Raw genomic sequence first — 19,579 nt, 5'->3', positions numbered from 1 at the left:
ATATTTTAAGTATATTATTGAAAACGTCAGACGCTTTTTGTTTGCATGTGTGATTTTAATGATATTTAGTAAAATTAGGTATTTGTAAAGTGAAGGCGACAAATTGGGTCCGAACAAGGGAGGAACGTAATCCTTAGCGGTCCATGAACTATCTGAGATTACGGAAATACCTGGAGGAGTATGAGGAGCCAAACAGGCCAAAAATCATATATTTTTGTACGTAAAGTATTGGTTTACGCGTGAACATTATTGGTTTATGGATGATTACTATCGGTTTGCGTGCATACTTAATTGGTTTGCGTGCGAACAATACTGGTTTCATTCATATGAACTATATTGGTTCGTGTCCGTATATTATCGGTTTGTGCGTGAACTATATCCGTTTGTATATGCATCGCACTGGTTTGCATATGAACTATATTGAATTGAACTTTATTACTGGTTCACGTGCGTTTGCTACCGGTTTGTGAGGGAATTGCATTGGTTTGCGTGCGTATGAAATCGGTTTGCGTATCAACTATATTGGTTTGTGTTCGTATACTACTGGTTTTTCATATGCACTATACTGGTTTCACGTGGGTAATATATCGGTTTCGCATATGAACGCTATTGGTTTTGTGTATGCACTACATTGAGTCCTTGTCAGTCTTCTACCGGTTTTATGTGTGCGTACTATGCCGGCTTTGTGAAAGTAACATGCTGGATTTATGTGTGCACTATATCGGTCTTGCGTATGAAACATACTGGTTTGCGAACGCATACTATTGCAATGTTGTGTGTGAACTATACCGGTTCTGCGTATGAAACATACTGGTTTGCGAACGCACACTATTGCAATGTTGTGTGTGAACTATACCGGTTCTGCGTGTGAACTACTGTATATCCGTTTTTCGCGTTTTCTTCAGCGGAAATGGGCGGGGCAAGAAACACGAACTCAGAGGCCGGTAGAGTCATGGAGCGTGTAGAGAAGCTGACAGGAGACGGATCTGGGTTTACTTTAAACAGCGCCGTATTTTTTTCCGCACGATAGGTTTGGGAAAGGACTTGGTGGTAATTATTACTATTTAATAGAATCTGCCATTGAGTGTGTAATAAACACAAAGCTGAAGTTAAGTACGTATTTGGTCGTCTTTTTATTCGCTTCCAGCTACATGCTCGCTTCCAACCCGCGACTGTACTTTTTCACACAGCTTTTGCAAACTAGTTACTTATTCTAAAGAGAAAATATTCTACATTTACGACTGACGCCTTTATCCAGTATAACATTTAGTTACTACTGGTTACATTTCTTCCGATCCCGATCCCGCATCGTGCCGCCTAGACAGGTGAAGTGACGTGCTCATGGTCACACAGTGTCACTATCAGGACTTGAACCGACAAATGTAGGGTTTAGAGGACAAAGCCCTAACCACAATGCCCCACTGCTTGCACATCTGCAACGTGCATATTATTTGACATGATACAGTATGATCGTGTCCATTCTTTGAAAAGCTAAATGTTCCATATTTAGGACCAGTATATGTGAGTTACATCATATTGGGCCACCTTACCTTTCACAGTTTTGTGACAAGGCATATGCGTTTTTTAAGATGCAGCCGAGTTTTGCCCTGCTTGGTGCGAGTACCTGCGTGTTTCCACTCCAATATCTGATAAATAGGATTTACTGTGCTATCATGGGCACCATAAAGTGTTAAATCACGTTCGGCCACCTTAATTTTCACAGTTTTGTGACAAGACCGATTCCTTTGTTAAATTAAAGTTGTGTTTAACATTTTTGAAATGTGCAGAACCAAAATGTGGAATATTTATTTTTTCAAATAATTGATCAGTTTGTAATGATTCTGATTAATGTACACGCTGTAGAATATTTTGCCATGCTGTTAAAATAGAATAAGAAGCTGGTGTGCAAAAGCTGTTTGAATAAGTAGCTGACTGCAAGCATATACTGGATGTAGCTAGGAGTGAATAAAAAGCCAGCAGAATGTGCACCTAACGTCAGCCCCATGAATATTTCAGAATTACAGGAAAATACTGTTAAAAATAATAACCACCAAGCCCTTTCAGAAACCAACAGTGACATGCAAAAGTATTCAATCACTTTAAAAGTCATCCTAATTTTCTGTATGACAAAAAAAAGATTTTTCCACGTTTATTCATTCATTCTTTTTAATGTGAACTCTTGTGCTGTAACAATACATTTCCAAAGTCTAAATAAACCATTTTCTGTAGATATTTAACTGAAGAAAAAAAACTCCAAAGTAGGTGTTTGCATTAAGTATTCGAGCCCAGCACATTCATACTTTGTCAAGAACCCTTTTGCTGCCGTAACAGCCTTCGTTCTTTTGTAAGTAAGCCCCAGTTCTGCACACTGCTCAGGAGTGATTCTGCCCCTTTCTTCTTGGCAGGATTTCTAGAGACCCTCTACGTTGGTGAGATGGCACCTCTGAACAGCAGTTTTCAAATAGGGCCACAGATTCTCAACAGGGTTAAGCTTAGGGCTTTGACTTGGCCACTCCAAAACATTCACCTTTCTGTTTTTGAGCTATCCCAGTGTCACATTGTCCTAATGCTTAAGGTCATTATCATGTTGAAAGATGAATCTTCTCCTGAGCTTTCATAGCAGACTAGAACAAGTTCTCTTGCAAAATTGTGCCGTATTTGTGTCCATCCATTGTCCCTTCAACTCTGACAAGATTCTCAGACCCAGCACATGAAAAACATCCCAGTAGCATGAGACTTTCACCACCATATTCCACTGTAGGAATGTTGTTTCTTGAGGCCTGGGCAATGTTAGTGTTACACTTCACATACCTCTTAAGTCTGTCCAGAAACTTCTGTTTTGGTCTCATATGACCATAAAACCTTCTCCCACATTTTAACTGGGTCTTTCTCATGCTTTGTGGCAAACGCCATACGTTGTTTTATGTGGACCTTCTTAAGGAATGGCTTCTTTCATGCTACCCTCCCACAGAAGCCTGTTTTATGGAGAACTCTTGAAATTGTGGACCCCTGCACCTTTACTCCAGCTAAAGATCATCGCAGACGTCTGAGAGTGACAGTTGGATTTCTAGTTGCGTCTCCCACCAGTTGATGTCTCACTCTGATGTTGAGTTTTGAGGGACAGCCTTTTCTAGTCAGAGTCTGTGTACTTTGATGAACCTTCCACTTTCTGGTGATGAATGCAACAGCGCGCAATGGGACATTCAAACTCTTTTGATATTCCCAGTCTTGTGCATTTCAATAACTTTGTTTCTCACATCAGTAGAATGCTCCTTTGTTTTGATTTTTGACTGTCCACCAAAGATTACAGCCCTTACAAAGGGGGCTGTTTATATCCAGAGAGACAGAAAGGACTCGCAAGTGGCACCTCATCATGTTTAATTATGACTGTTAAACGACTGTCACCTTTGTAATTAATTTGTCATTGGTGTAATGATGGAGCTTCCAAAGCACAGAGGTTTAAATACCTATGCAAACATTAACTTTGGAGGTTTTCTTCTTCAGTTAAACGTCTACAGAAAATGGTTTATTTTGTCTTTTGAAATGTTTTGTCACAGCATAAGAAAAATACTGAATGAATAAATGTGTATAAATCTTTTGTCTTGCAGAAAATTATGACTTTCAAGAGGATTGAATACTTTTGTATGCCACTTAATGTTTGTGAAAGGGCTTGGTGATGATTAACGTTTAACATCTGAAATGATCACGGGACTTAAGTTAGGTACACATTCAGGTGGCTTTTTATTCACTCCTAGCTACACATATGCTTGTAGTCAGCTACTTATTCACAAACCAGCTTCTTCTTTAATGTTAAGTGCATGGTAAAATATTATACAGAGTGTACATTAATCTGCAAACTGATACATTATTTGAAAGAATAAATATCCCAGATTTAGCACTTGAACGGGTTGAAAATGTTACACTCAAATTTAACAAAGGAAGCTGTCCTGGACAAGATTATATTATCTCAAATATTATACACATTGCAGATGTGCAAGCATTGGGGCATTGTGGTAAGGGCTTTGTCCTCTAAATCCTACATTTCTCGGTTAAAGTCCTGATAGTGACACTGTGTGACCATGAGCATGTCACTTCACCTGAATAGGCGGCACGGTGCGGGATCGCTGGGCATAAGAAATGTAACCAGTAGTAACTAAATGTTATACTGGATAAAGGCGTCAGTCGTAAATGTAGAATATTTTGCCTTTAGAATAAGTAACTAGCTTGCAAAAGCTGTGTGAAAAAAGTATAGTCGCGGGTTGCAAGCGAGCATGTAGCTGGAAGCGAATAAAAAGACAACCAAATACGTACTTAACTTTCAGCTTTGTGTTCATTACACAGTCAATGGCACATTCTATTAAATAGTAATAATTACCACCAAGTCCTTTCCCAAACCTATCGTGCGGAAAAAAATACTGCACTGTTTAAAGTAAACCCAGATCTGTCTCCTAGCCACTTGTCTTTACACTCCATGACCCTACCGGCCCCTGAGTTCCTGTTTCTTGCCCCGCCCATTTCCACTGAAGATCACGTGAACAACCGATATAGTTCATACACAGAGTTGCAATAGGGTGCGCACGCACAACCAGTATGTTTCGTATGAGAAACCGACATGGAACACACATACAACCAATAGAGTTCAAGCGCAAAACCGATATGTTACCCACATGAAACCAGTATAAGACGTGCATGAAACCAATATAGTGCATACACAAATCCATCGTTAGACCGGCACAGAACACAAGCCAATATAGTTCATACGCAAACCGATAACATACAACCGAAAACCAATGCAGTTCACTTACAAACCAATAACAAACGTACTGGAACCACTGATATACACACGCGAATCAATATAGTTCATATGCAAACCAGTGCTATGCATATACAAACGGATATAGTTCACGCACAAACCGATAATATACGGACACAAACCAATATAGTTCATATGAATGAAACCAGTATTGTACGCACGCAAACCAATTAAGTATGCACGCAAACCGATAGTAAATATTCATAAACCAATAGTGTTCATATGTAAAGCAATAGATTACACACAGAAGTATATGATTTATGGCCTGTTTGGCCCCTCATAGAGGAGCCGGCTTTAAAAACAATCTCGTGAGCAGGGGCCGGGGTGGGACACAATTACAACATTGGGAGAGCATTGCAGCAGTACCCCGGTTGCTAAACCTCATCAGCCTGGGGACATGGTCGTCGGCGAGGCTGGCGCTGTGTATGTGCAGGCACGAGGACAAAACTTATAGGATCGTGAGTGCAGTGAAGGAAACGGCCGCGTGACTGACACTTGTATTAAGGAAGAGAGTTTTCACGCCAAAGAGAAAAAATAGGGACATAGTGAGGGGGAGATGTCTGTTTCGTGATTAAAAGTCGAAATATCCAATTTAGTCTTGCAGTTTATTTCATCATTAACATAGAATGTCTTAAACCTCTTCTTAAAATCGATGGTTTTTAAAAAGTTTCATCAATATCGTAGTGTAAAAGAGCCGCCAACATTGAAATTTCTTCTGATATATCTTGAAGTTTCGCTCTAAAATACCACGTAACATCAGCAGAATCAATTTCATCAGCAGAAGTAGTAAGCATTTTTCTAATTCTTATGCTGATATATTATGAAAAACACAAATATAATGCGTCCTGCTTGCTTTTAAGTGTAAATAAATATAAATTATGACTGAAAAGCAAATTTTTGTCATGTTAAATATTGTGACGTCCCGTAAAATAAACACACTCAGGAGCCGCATGTCTGGGGTAGTCTTCCAAATGAGGAAGCACATAATCTTGCAAATGTCTTGGCATCTGTCTTCGCAGGCATGGGTGTCTGTTAGTGGAGTCAGGCCGGGCAAGTGGTGTAACATCTGAGTTAGGATTTGTGGAATGTGTTGTGGTAGTCATGGGTGCAGGTTGTGAAGGAGCACCACTCCGGTAGCCGGCCAGACAGTCCTGCACGGAGGTAGTAACTGGACCCAGTAAACAACCTCCCCCACCCATTCCAGCACCTGACAGGGCCCCACCCAAGGACTGTCCAGCTTTGGAGAGCGTCCCTTCTGTCTTTTTGGCCCATACACCCAAACTTGATTGCCTGCTTGAAAAGGCTGCCCCCAAACAAGAATGTCTTAGTGGCGCTTCTGTTTCTCTGCTGCAACTCTTATCCGGCCCCTTGCAAACTTATGTGCCACTTCCAATCGATCCTGCAACTTGCAAGCATAGTCAGGGCCTGGAGGTTCAGCTGGGGTGTCAGGGGGAACACCATATACAAGTGCAGATGGTGTTCGCAGCTCTCATCCCAGCATTAATAAGTCAGGGATGCATCCAGAGGATTCCTGCACAGCATATCGGCAGGCCATCAGAACCAGAGCCAGCTGCTGGTCCCAGTCCTTTTGATCTTTAGAGGTGGTAAGAACCAGCTGTGTGGTCAGTCTGGATTAACTGCTCGGCTATCCCATCACTCTAGGGATGTAGGGGTGTGGTTCGGGTTTTCTGGATGCCAAGCCTTTCACATACTTTTTTGAAAGACCCGGCTTTCAAAGTTTCTCCCTTGGTCTGAATGCAGTTCGGCAGGCATTCCGAACCAACTAAAGAATCCTGAAATTAGAGCTTCAGCAACAGTCTCAGCTTCTTGATTAGGCAGTGCATAGGCCTCGGGCCACTTGGTAAAATAACCCATCGTGAGTAAAACAAACTGATTCCCCATCTCTGAGCAGGGAAATGGCCCAAGAATGTCAATTGCCACCTTTTCCATTGGAGCCCCTACCTGATACTGTTGTAGTGGGGCAGTAGACCTTGGTGTCCTTTACTGGCTGTGCATAAATCACACCTGTGGCAGTAGTCCTCTACATCACGCCTGCACTGTCCCCAATAAAATTCCTGCCTCGCCCACCTTAAGGTCTTGGTGACTCCATGCATGTCCCTCAGGATCTCTTCACGCAGCTGTTGTGGTACAACAAACCTGCCACCTCCATTCTCCAGTCACAGGGTCCCTCCACTGTTGCTTCAATACCCCCTCTTCCACAACCAAGCTGTCCCACTGGAACCAAAGACCCTTAACTGAAGGTGGCTCAAATGCTACTTCCTCCCAGCAGGGACGATGCTACTCCTTTTTCCAGTGGAGGACCTTCTTGACCTCTGAAGCTCCTCCAACCAGCGAGCAATCTGACCCTCCAGTTCTCGAAAAGACAGTAACCACTGGAGAGCAGCATGATCACTGCGGACCACAAAAGAGTACTGCTTGAAGTGAGGAACAGATTCCACCAGGGTGTGTAGCTCCCTCCGAGTCACACAATAATTCCTCTCTGCTCTTTTGAGAGCACGGCTATAGTAAGCCACCAGACACTCTCCATCTGGGTGCTGCTGTGACAGCACAGCCCCTAAGCCCATATCACTGGCATCGGTATCAAGGAGGAATGGCAGGTCAATATTGGATGGGGCCAAGATCGGTGCACCGCAAAGGGCTTCTTTCAACTTGCAGAAGGTGGCTTGTTGGTCACCCACCCCCCACTGGAACGCTTCATCTGGGCTCAATAAATGGTGCAAGAGTGCAGCAATAGTGGCAAATTCAGGTACAGATTGCCTATAGTAAGAGGCCAGTCCAAGAAATTACCCAAATATGCCTTTGATCCTGTGGCTCTGGCCACTCTTGCACAACAGACACCTTATCTTTCTCTGTGGTGACACTTCTTTGACTCACATGGTGACCTAGAAATGACACTTCTCTCCAGAGAAGGTGGAACTTATCTGGATGAAGTTTAAGGTTGGCCACACGAAGCTTCTGCAGAACCTCCTTCAAGGACTCCAGTACCTCCTGGAATGTCTTGCCATGAACCATAAAATCATCCAAGTCAACAAGGCATTGAGTACTAGACATACCTGTCAATACCTTATCCATTAACTGTTCAAATGTAGCTGGAGCATTGCAAAGACCAAAAGGCATAACTCGGAACTGCCAGAGTCCCTTTTCTGTGGAGAATGCAGTCTTGGGTCGAGCTTTAGGTGTTAGCAGCACCTGCCAGTATCCACTGTGCAGGTCTAGTGAGGAAAACCAGGCTGATCCTGCCACCAGATCCAGGGTCTCATCAATGCGAGGCAACAGATAGGAGTCCTTGATAGTTACAGCATTTACCGGCCGGTAATCAACACAAAAACGCCACTTGCCATCCTTCTTGGGGACAAGAACCACAGGAGAGACCCAGGAAGACTCGGAGGGTTTGGTAATCCCAGCCTGTCTCATATCCTGCATATTGTTCTCAGCTGCTGTCTGCCTACCCAGTGGCATATGGCGGGGGCACTGGTTGATAGGGGAAGCACGCCCATTAACCCGTTCCTGTTGGCATTCCAAACAGTACGGACAACCTTCATTGCTGGTACTGGTTGAGTGATGTTAGTGGGAATAGGCACATGTTCTTCCAGGGGAGCTACCACTGGTGGTTCCTTTCAGCCTTGCTGGTGCCCTAACAAGGGGAGTGTCCCAATGCCTTGAAGATACAGAGTCCCCATTCGAAGGTCTATTCATGCTCCAGCTGCTTGTAAGAAATCAAGTCCCAAGATACAGGAGTTGTTGATATTAGCCACTCAGACATCCTGCACCCACTGCTTCTCAACAATACAAATGTCTACTTGGGCTCCGCCTAACATGGGGATCATTTCACCTATAGCCATCATCAACTTTGTAGAATTGGCTGTACATAGGACCACTACATCCAACATGTCAGGATGGATAATAGATGCAGTTGACCCTGTATCCACCAGTGCCTTGCATACATGGCCGCCAACCAAAACCGAAAGGTGACCATAATCTCCCTTGCCCAACCGACCAACAGGGACTGTTCTTGGGGCCAGCGTCGTCCCTCCCACATCGGTCCCTTGTCGTTTTCCGGCACAGTGCTTACTTAAGAATCCTCTTGTTTAGCCCTACTGGGGCAGTCATGCTGCAAGTGTCCATGTTGTCCACAATACCAGCAACAGGGTGGGCGCATTAAGCATAAAGGATTCCTGAATTTCTGTACGGTAGTCACTGGAGCCACTGCCTCATAGTCTTGTTCTACATCTATGGCTTTAGTTTGCTGGATAGGTTCTGGTCTTCTCACTTTGGTCAACCCTGCTGATGTATTAAAACAGCTCAGCAATAACATTCAATAATTTAATACCGTTTTTACTCGTGTACCACGCGCCCTCGTGTAAGATGAGCACCCTAATTTTTACAAAGAAAATCACATAATCTCTATCGCTACTATCCATGCTGAATGACGATGCCAAACTGATTCAAAAACGAGAGAGAGCGAGCGAGAGAGCCCAAGCAGAAGAAGTAAGTAAACATTATTTACATTTCCTCGTGTATGATGCGCACCTGATTTTCTAATGCTAATTTTTGGGAAAAAATGTGCGTGTGGTACACGTGTAAATACGGTATATATACTGTATCTCTCTATTATTAAAAAAAATATATATATCCTGAGAGAGAGACTAGGGAGATGATCACGGGAAAACACTTAAAAGACCCGCAAGACGAAAGAGATTGACCCAGGACCGTCTTGCAGGGACGTAGAACATGAGATTCTTGCAAGACACGCCCTAGTTACAACCAATATCAAGACTATTTCAGCAGGCTCCAAACACAAAGCAAGAACAATCCCTGGGACAGGATGCTAATCCATTGCAGGACGAACACACACACACCCTATAGGGCCAATTTAGCAACACCAATTTACCTGTGTGTCTTTGGAATATGGGTAGAAACTGGTGGACTCCCACAATGATATGGGGACAACATGCAAAACTCCGTGCTGGGAGGACATGAACCCCAGTCTTGTTATTGCGAGGCAGGACCACTACAAATTTTTTACCATGCTGTTAATTATAGTTATAATAAAGTACACATGTAATACATTTTAATTAAATTATGTCCATAAACTATTAATCACATCCATAATCTGAATACATTTCCTTCCCAATTTCATTTTATACTCTTTTGAAGCAAACACATCTATGCATATTTTGTAGTTTTAAGGGAACAAGTTAAGTTATAAGTACTTTCGCGTACACTCTTGTTGAAATTTTTAAGGTACACCCCACCTTCACACAAATTCTACAGTACAATATGCCATGCATCACATGCTCACAGGTCTATTCAATTGAGCTTTGGAAAAACAAGTGGTACCTTTTAAACATGGAATAACAGCTGATTATAGGCATGCTGGCTCTTCAGTCTCCTATGCAGCTGTTATCGTGTGTTTCCTTCAGTTGTTTGAAGGATTTACTGGGAATGATGTGAAAAGCAAAATACTGTGAGGGATAGGTGGTCCAGGGCAAAGGATTAGATTTTTCAGACAATTCCATGTTCTTTTTGCACCATGCTAAAAGAATGAAAAGAATTTGGTGCAAGCAACATTATTCAATGCAGCCATCCTGTTTGATGGTAATGGTGCAGTCCAATGGTGACAGTAATTTTTTGCAAGTACACAAGAATGACTTATTGGCCCTTTTCAGCCTTCTCAAAAAAGAACCATGCTGCTGAAACTTGGTAATGTGCAGAACCATGAGAGATTGCAAGGTATGTGAAATAATCTGTCATGATGTTAATGTCCCTAGAAGCATGACCTGCTCTGAAACTCTCTGGAAATTTGCAGTTGTCCGATTTCTTTTGCAGATTTTGTAGGATCGATTCTTGTTGTTGCATCATTCACTGAGAAGTTTAACTTACTTCTAGATTTTATTTTGTCAATGTTGGAAATTTGATCCAGTACTGTTAACAATAAGTAACAATTGAGTTTTAGTTTGTGTCAAACTTTGTGTGTGTTTTAAGAGAAAAGCCAAGCAAAATGACACCTTTTATTGGCTAACTAAAAAGATTACAATATGTAAGCTGTTGAGGCAACTCAGGCCCATTCTTCAGGCAAGATGTAATCAAGATGTAATGTGTGTTTTTTAAGAAAAGAAAATGTGTATACACACCAGGAAAGCAGTCAGGCAGCTCAAAATCCAGTTTTCAGTACCATGAAGTATATTGTGTCTCAGCAGAAAATCTTTTAAATCCAGAAAATTCATTTCTGGCACTGGCCAGCCCTCCTCCAATATGTTTTAAGATGATCTTATATATAATTCTCGTGCCCACTCACTCACTCTCACTCACGTCCGTCTGAAGCCGAATGCGCAGTCGCCTTCTGCGCCACTACCCGAAAAATCCTACGAGACCGAAATCGAACCCCAACATCGTGGCAGGTGGCGGATTTAGCCTATGCATTTCCGGATTTCAAAATAATACGTAAGAACATATTATTATTAAGTACTTTCAGCGGGCGAGTGATGTGAAGGTGCATTGTTCTTCATACACTGCTGACGCAAACTCGTGCCCATTTCATCTTACATTGTCGAAACGGGCTTTTTGTGTAGTATATTAATATAAAAGTAAAATAACTGGCAATGTTTATAAAGCAGTCTATGCAGATTGAACATATCCCATGTCAGGTTAGAGCATGGAGAGATACTCAAGTGTTGTGCTCATAATATTGTACTGTATTGTTTGTTTTTCAAAACTGTTTTATTGATTCTCCATTCTAATATGGAAGCTTTTGGAGGAAATAAGCTGGAAACATGCATTACAAACTAGCTTGAGAATTTGGAAATTTTTGCAAAAGAAATTAGTGTGCTTGTGATTTTTTTTTTTTTTTAGTGATCGGTGCCTACTAATTTATCCTCGTTTAATTTGATAATGGGTATCCTTTAAGAGAAATTGGTAGTAAAGTGTAAGCAAATACTAAACCATTCACTTCTTACTTTTTCCAAGCAGATACTTCAGATGTGGAGTTCTGCTAAGTATGTCTGTATTGATATTGTTCCAGGTGTAGCACTTTAAATTAAGCTTTAATTAAAACAGTGCTTACGTGCCAACAGCTTGTATAAGACAGTGTATTCCAAAGAGAGAGGATTGTACTTTGGATTCATACTTTCTTACTAATCAGTTGGAGGTGCAGGTTATAATAAAATGGGGGTTTGAGTGCAACATATAAATAGTAGAGTCAAAATAGTTAAAGTTGGATTTTAGCACCTAAGTGTAAATTGGAAATTATATACTTTTACTCAATTCAGTCTTAAATCCAGAATTCATAAAGACGTACTCTGCTGTGAGTGTCGGGTGTTTCTGAGAATGACTCGTGCGTTAACATTGGACCTGCAGACCTTGGTATAGGATTGCGAGTGACTTGGTCTGCGAGTGTTTTGCAAGACGAGCAGTATTTTTTAAATATATATTTAACTTGATTAATGAGTGAGATCTTGCAATACGAGTAGTACGTATACGCTTTGTCTGCCGAGTGTCGTCTGATCACAAATGAGCCGATGGTGGTTGTGTCTCTCGTTGCGGGATTGTGGATAATCGCCTCCCATGCTCGATCTCAGTCGGTGAGCCTCACTTGTCTAGTCAACATCCGTGCTATTTACTATAGCATTGTGACCACGTGTGTGTGCGTAAAGCATTTTTTATTTTGTGTGCGAGCGATGAATCTGTTTAACGACAATACAGTGTTGCCTTTCCGCGAAATCCTCAAAAGGACCTGTCATTGGATAGGTTCCTTGTTAAAGTCGCAAAAAAAGAAAAAGATTCCAGTGAGCCAACAGCTAGAAGTGCTTCCATTAGTCATAGTGAAAGTCGTCGTACACAATAACCCTCCTGTTCTCTCTCTCTCTCTCTCTCGTCTCCCTCACACCAGCCACGATTCTTTTCAAAGGTAAAGTGCAGGTTAATTTATTTGTTATACTTTATATTTTGTATTAATTGTTTTATATAAATATTTTTGGGTTGTGGAACGAATCCATTATTTCTTATGGGGAAATTCACTTTGATATTCGAGTGCTTTGGATTACAAGCACCTTTCTGGAACGAATTATACTTGCAACCCAAGGCACCACTCCGGTATTTGGCAGCGCGAGCGTTCACGTCACTGTATTGGCCAATGAGAGACCACTTCCGTCTGCCATGTTGTAGAGGTACTGTATACCGGTGATTAATCTGTTAATTGATAAAAGGTAAGGGCCTTTAAACCTTTATCAAGATGTTTAAATGGTGCAAGCGCACGCACATTGTTTATTGTTGCGGCGTAATCTGTGCCCACGTGTTTGAAAAGTGTTAATTTGATGATCTGCATCTTCTCCGATCGCACATATCAGTTAAAACTTGTGCAAGAGACGTGTCAGAAAGAGAAGAAAAAACAAGCTAAAAGTTACATCAAAGTCTAAGGCGAGGCTGATGATGGCTAGTTATTCGCAGCTCCTTATTCAATTCCAGCCAGCTAATTCAGACAATTTGTGCAAACTGTTTCAAGCTACAGTTGCTCTTTTCCTTGCCCAACGTGGGTACCTGAGTCAAAAGGATTGCCAAAGCTGTATGGTTGTGATGCACTGTGATGTTTGAATGGCACTGTAAAGAGTTAAAAAGCGTTGGGCCACCGCAATTATGATACTTTTGTAAAAAGACAAGATTCCTAGTTTTGCCCGGCACATTGCTAGTTAGGTGGTATAGTTTGTTTTAGTATTTTTTTTAATGCAGTGACTTAACTCAAAATATACTACTGTATGCTGCATTTTTCACAAACTGCACTTCTCCTTTGTGCGGAGTCCGTGGCTGCTAATTGTTGGGGACAAGATTTGAGGAGTCGGAGAATTTTATACTGCTTTGCAATTTGCATCACCAGGAGTTTCCTAACGATGACTATGAACAAGTCATAGCCCTATAGAGCTAATAAAGTTCTGAGACCTTCGTAAATGATATCTGAGACTTCAAATATCTTGGGGTGCCTAAACCTTTGCATGTGGTTCTTTCTTTTTTTCACAGTACAATTCTATAAAGTAAACAATACACTGATCTTGCATAAAATGCTGAAAAGAAATGTGATCTTTTAACTTTATGCCTTTTGACAGTCATCTTCTGCTTACTTAATTATACACAGTAACAAACATTTTTAGCAAGGGTGCCCAAACTTTTTGCATGCTACTGTAAGTATGCCCCCCCCCCCCCCCCCATAGATTGTAGGTTATGTAGGTTACTAGAGATGCATATATATATATAATATATATATATTTTTTTATTTTTTTTTTTTTTTCTCTAAAAGTTAGTCTTTCAAAGAAGAACTTATAGACTGAAATGCAATTCAATACTATGTTGTGACGGTGGGTTCAAAATAACCAAGACAAATGTTAATCTGGGTGTCTGCTACAATATCAAGCTTTCTGCTCTGGTTCTGTAAGGATAAGAAACCTTTTCATACCACAGAACATCAGAATTCTGAATGCACAAAAATGATTAGTTCCTGTTTAACCAGTATCATTCTAGTGTACTACCTAATTTTATGTCATACTACACTTTTCACTTTTTTAAAAGCACCTGCGCTTTATCCTTCGTTTTGTTTCTTGATACAGCAGGCACACTTGTGTTCTGTTATGTGCTTCAATAGCCTTATACAGTAGTTATCACTCACTCAGTGCTGTTCAATGTTGCAAATTGCCTCTAATATCTTAGTTATAGTGCAATATATTACTTTATTCTGGAATTTCCTTTTAACACTATACTGTAATATGATTGCATTGTCTATTTATGGTATTGTTTCTGTAGCACCTTGTTGTATGTTGCTATATGTTGCTCCGGTGCTAATAACTACAAGATGACCGAGTCATTTTTAGAAAGTACTTTTCACTTCACATTCCCATGGTTCATAATGTACATCACTACTTAAAGCATCAATTCTGTAAAAACCTGTATTCATCAACTAATTTATTTAAATATTATTATGTAAACGTATGTATACCTAGTTTGCTAATATCGCTACCATTACATTTGCAACATTTCCTAAGGGTTTAGCACGGTACAAAATGACATGTGCCCATCCTCTACTTATACATTAACTAGTCAATGATTCTGGACTAATAAAGCAGATATTTTCATGTATCCAAGCACCTCTATTCTAAGTGATGTTTCAGGTAGTGCCTTTGGCATCTCCTTTATTAAGAACAAAATTTTCTTACCAGTCTATTGAGATATACCATAGACCAGAGCAGATTCATTAAAATAATACAGAACAGTATTGTATGATGTTCTTTGTTGCAGATAGATTCATCATTAATAATAAAGGATTTTTTAGGATGAGCTTGGAACAGTTTATTCAGAATAGAGACTCGCATCTACCTGATCTGTAATAACTATGGGTCAAAATGAAGTTATAACCTGGGTCAACAATCTTGTGTTAAAATATTGAAAAATTATACATCTTGATCTAACACATTTAAGCAGTTCTTGATTGGCAAATTGGGCATGAACTCTCTGTTAAGCAAGCTAAGACAACGAATACTCGCTATAAATGACCTGAGTTTTTCTCATAATCAAGAGACCACATAGTTTATGCCACATGCAGTTAGTTTAGTAGCTCACCTTGGGTCTGCTTCTACTATTATGGTCACCTTATGGTACAAAGAGCAAATATGCAAGACTGCTGGATATGTGTTTAGATTAATAAAGTTTACTTTTTTTAGGTGACGTAAATGCAGATAAAGACATAATAGCAGATATTGTAAGTGCAAAAAATAAGTTTGAGCTTAAAAAAAATACAAGATTTAAAATGGTCTATTCAATCTGAAATACAGTTGAACCCATATTTCATAAAAGTAATAAAGATTAGCAATCATAAGCCACACTAAAGCCACAGTCACTCAGAACAAAGACCTAAATAGCAATAAAAAAAGAGACCACTGTGTTATACTACCTTTTATTAATTAAAAAAATGCAGTTTTAGTAGGCACACAGGCAGGAGATTTATTTTAGAGTAGCATTAATGAAGTCTTGCAATTTTTAAAAAAATTATTGAAGGTACATTTGAAATTTTGCTATTGAGCAAACTTAGCAAACATTCTAACAAAGTTGTATAGGAAATGATAGCCTGGTTATCACCAGATTGTCTAAGCTTGTCTGAAATAACTCCTAAGACTGCTGTAAGAAAATTTGTAAAGATCATAAATCCTAACTAACTGATAACAGAAAAATCTCTTCCCAAAAGGACTTTAGTTTTGGGCAGTCCCAAAACCAATGACGAGTGAGACCAGGTACCTGACATCACTCACAATTTACTTCCAATCCCTGATATATTTTGGAGAAGCATGTTTAGTATACTTTTTCAGCTGCACTTTTTTTTTGTTTAATTCATATACTTTCTGGTCTATAGTTGAAACTCATCTGATAATTCCTTGCACCCATTTTCTGTACTCTGTTATTCAATTATGTATCCAAGAAGCCAGAGCCTATCTTGGTAGTGTTACACCACAGTAAGGACCAGCTCTGCAATGAGTGTCAGTCATTGCACACCATAGTAGAGAAGTTTAATATTACCAATGAACATGTGCCTATGTTATGAGAGAAAAAGTTGAGACAATAATGAAAATTGGCTGTACAATAAATTAAAATTGCAACTGTGAAGAAATCTTTTATGTTTTTTTTTTTTTTTAAGAATAGAAAAGTATCAATTGTGCTCCCACCCACCACCTTAAAGTTATATTGTAGTCTTATACTTTTTGTCTCCTTTTATCTATAGACTCTGCATTCCTATGAAAAAGGCATAATCCACATGCTTTTTTGAAATTCTCCTTTATAGTTTTATATACTGTATCTTATTTCATCACATGTAATAAGGCAAAACTGAAACTGTATTTGACCTATAGATGAGTCTGGGCTGCAGCACAGAAAGTTGTGTTTAGCACTGCTCTAAGACATTTTTAATATTTCAGTCTAATCAAGAAAATGTTTATCTCTGGATCTCTTTCTTCTGTTTTTAAGCTTGTGCAGCATACAAAATTTTCATCAGTTCCTTTGACAAAGTAAAGCACACCTGTAAAAATCTTGAAACCTGCAGTGAAGTGCAGACACAATGATGCGATGGATCATCTTAAGGTATTTATGGTACACAACATGTATAATACATTTGTTATAGCAATTTGAAACATAAACCTTAATGACTGTTGCTTAATTTTGAAACACTTATACTTAATTTAAAAATTTGTCTTGCTGTGAGTTTTGTGGTTTAATGGTCTAGAAGAAAACTTGAAGTGCTAGTAGGAGAGTGAATGAACAGCTTAGCAATGGTAGAGTGTGACCAAGAACAATCTTTAGGCAAACTAGACAGCCACATTGGGGGCTATCAACATCATATATGGTACTTTTAGGTAATCTGTTGTTTGAATTTTGTTCATGAAGTATATCTTGCTCTCATTTGTCTGATTGATAATGTTTTGTTTCCAAATAATTAAAATACAGTTTTCAGAAAAAGGATTACTGCAAATGTACACCAAGAAAAGTTGAATCTTGTATCAGTAGGAAACAAATTTATTACATCTCCATGCATCAGTTTTCAGACCGGTGAAAGTTTTAAGTTTTGCCAGTGTGAAAATTATACTTGCCTATCTTATTCTACTGTTGTTTTTCAAATTCAAACCTGCACATAGACAGGTTCTTTCCTTTCCTTCATATATTTACCTCATATTTGCACTTTGCAGTAAATTGTTAGTTTTCTTTGACAATCGTTTACGAGAATTATAAAATTCATTAAAACAAATATATACAAATCTAATGCTTCTGAAACTCAGACGTAAGGACAACCCTTTGAATGCTGCCTTTTGTCCTCATTAGTTTCACAATCAGGACCCATTTTATCTCTGACTGATCTCATTTAATTTACTGGCCCCCAGACTCCCTCCCCCACCCTTCTTATTCTGTAATCAACATGGAAAGAGAATTGCAAGATCCAGTCCAATTATTAGTCAATGCACAAAGAACTACAGAGGGAAATATACAGTACATATCCACTCTGCCACAGCTCTATCCAAAGCACATAAAAAAAATACACACAAATAAAGGACCAGTCATCCACGCAGTATTAATGCATATTTATGGAATAACAAAAAAAATCCAGAAATTTGAAATAATGTACAATTCAATGGGATTGTTCTTTATCATAATATATGATCATGTTGCATTTAGAATGCATACACAACAGAAATAAGGAATTTAGCTGAAAGGTGTTGGTGGTGACGAGGTAAAGGAAAGAAGGGGTAGGGTCTCCACAAACGAGGAAGGAGTATGATAAATCATCAAGCCAGCTTTCCAAAAGGGATCTATAAACAATGTCAGGGAAGCTATCAGACTTCTGACTAAAAACTGCTCACTGCCGTTGAGAGGTAAGCCCAAATGCTTAGATCCTCTCAAAATCAGATACTGTACTGTAAACAAGTGAGCAAAACTTGATAAGAGCTGCAAGGGCTGTTCCCCACCCCTCAACTTCAGAACCAAAAATAAGGTCCACTTCTGCCTAGTAGAGAGTTACAGCTTAAAAAATGTGGTATCAAACACAACTGACATTACATTTACTGTGCCATACATATGACATAGTTATTTATTTATTTATTTTTTTTTAATCTGATCTGATATATATATATATATATATGGAGCCCTGAAATATGATATAGTATAACTGTGATACAACACAGAAAATAAACCTGCATGATCCATTCTCACAAACCCAGTTTGAAAAAACAATGCTTCCATTTACAACAACCGTAGTGGTATGTACTACCAGTTTTGCTGAAAATGTTAAATACTTACCTAGATCATACCTTAATGCTCAAAAAACAGATTGAAGGTTGAGGATCTAGAATGCTACAGAATGAAGTACAGGTCCTAATGGACCCTGATGCAAGATTCCTAAAAACTGACCGCTCACTCTCATGTATAGGGCCAGATACAAAGGCCTGATGAACGTATTGGGGAAGAACAACTACAGGTGTCAAAGTAAGGATGGTCTTTGTTTTCTGGAGTCACTGTGGCCATTCCTAAGCTGTTATTAAAAATTTTTAACCATTTGAATTTTTATATATTGTTAAAATTAAAACTTATTTATTTTTAACTTTATATTTCTTCTTCTTCTTTCAGTAGTTCTTTCATTTATAGAATATTTTTCGTATTTGGTCCTTTAGGTAAGTATGTTTAATTTTGTAATTTTAAGTTTTCTTTTTTCATTTCCTGTATATTCTTTTGCACTAATATCTAATTATAACATTTTCAAACCCACTTAATCCATTATGGGGTGGTGGCAGGCCAGAATTTATTCAGGCAGCATTGAGCATGAGACGGGTAATAATCATGGTCATGGCACAAGTCAATCATCAGACCTGCTCACTCACACGCACTCAAGTTCAGAAAGAGTCAGCTTAGAGCCATCTATTAACCTAAAATTCATGAATTTGGGTTTGTGGGAGATAATATGGATGTCTTTTTAAATAAACACTGAAATATTTCTGTAATAGCTCAGTGCGACTTTCTTTTACTACATTAGATCAATTGGAGGACAGGAAGCAAACTGCTCAGTTGTAGTTAAGCTGTTTTGACTTGACAAATACATTCCTAAGCTTATAAAATCATAGATGTGTGTCATAACAGCGAGAAAGGAATTGCTAATCTTCTAGATTGTGGAAAGTTACTGCGAGAGTTAGAAATTTATCATATGGTCAGCCTGTCGCCATTATTAAGGTATAC

The sequence above is a fragment of the Erpetoichthys calabaricus genome, chromosome 12, assembly GCF_900747795.2.
Source record: "Erpetoichthys calabaricus chromosome 12, fErpCal1.3, whole genome shotgun sequence".
In the NCBI taxonomy this organism is placed as follows: Eukaryota; Metazoa; Chordata; class Cladistia; order Polypteriformes; family Polypteridae; genus Erpetoichthys; species Erpetoichthys calabaricus.
This window is presented reverse-complemented; position numbering follows the sequence as displayed.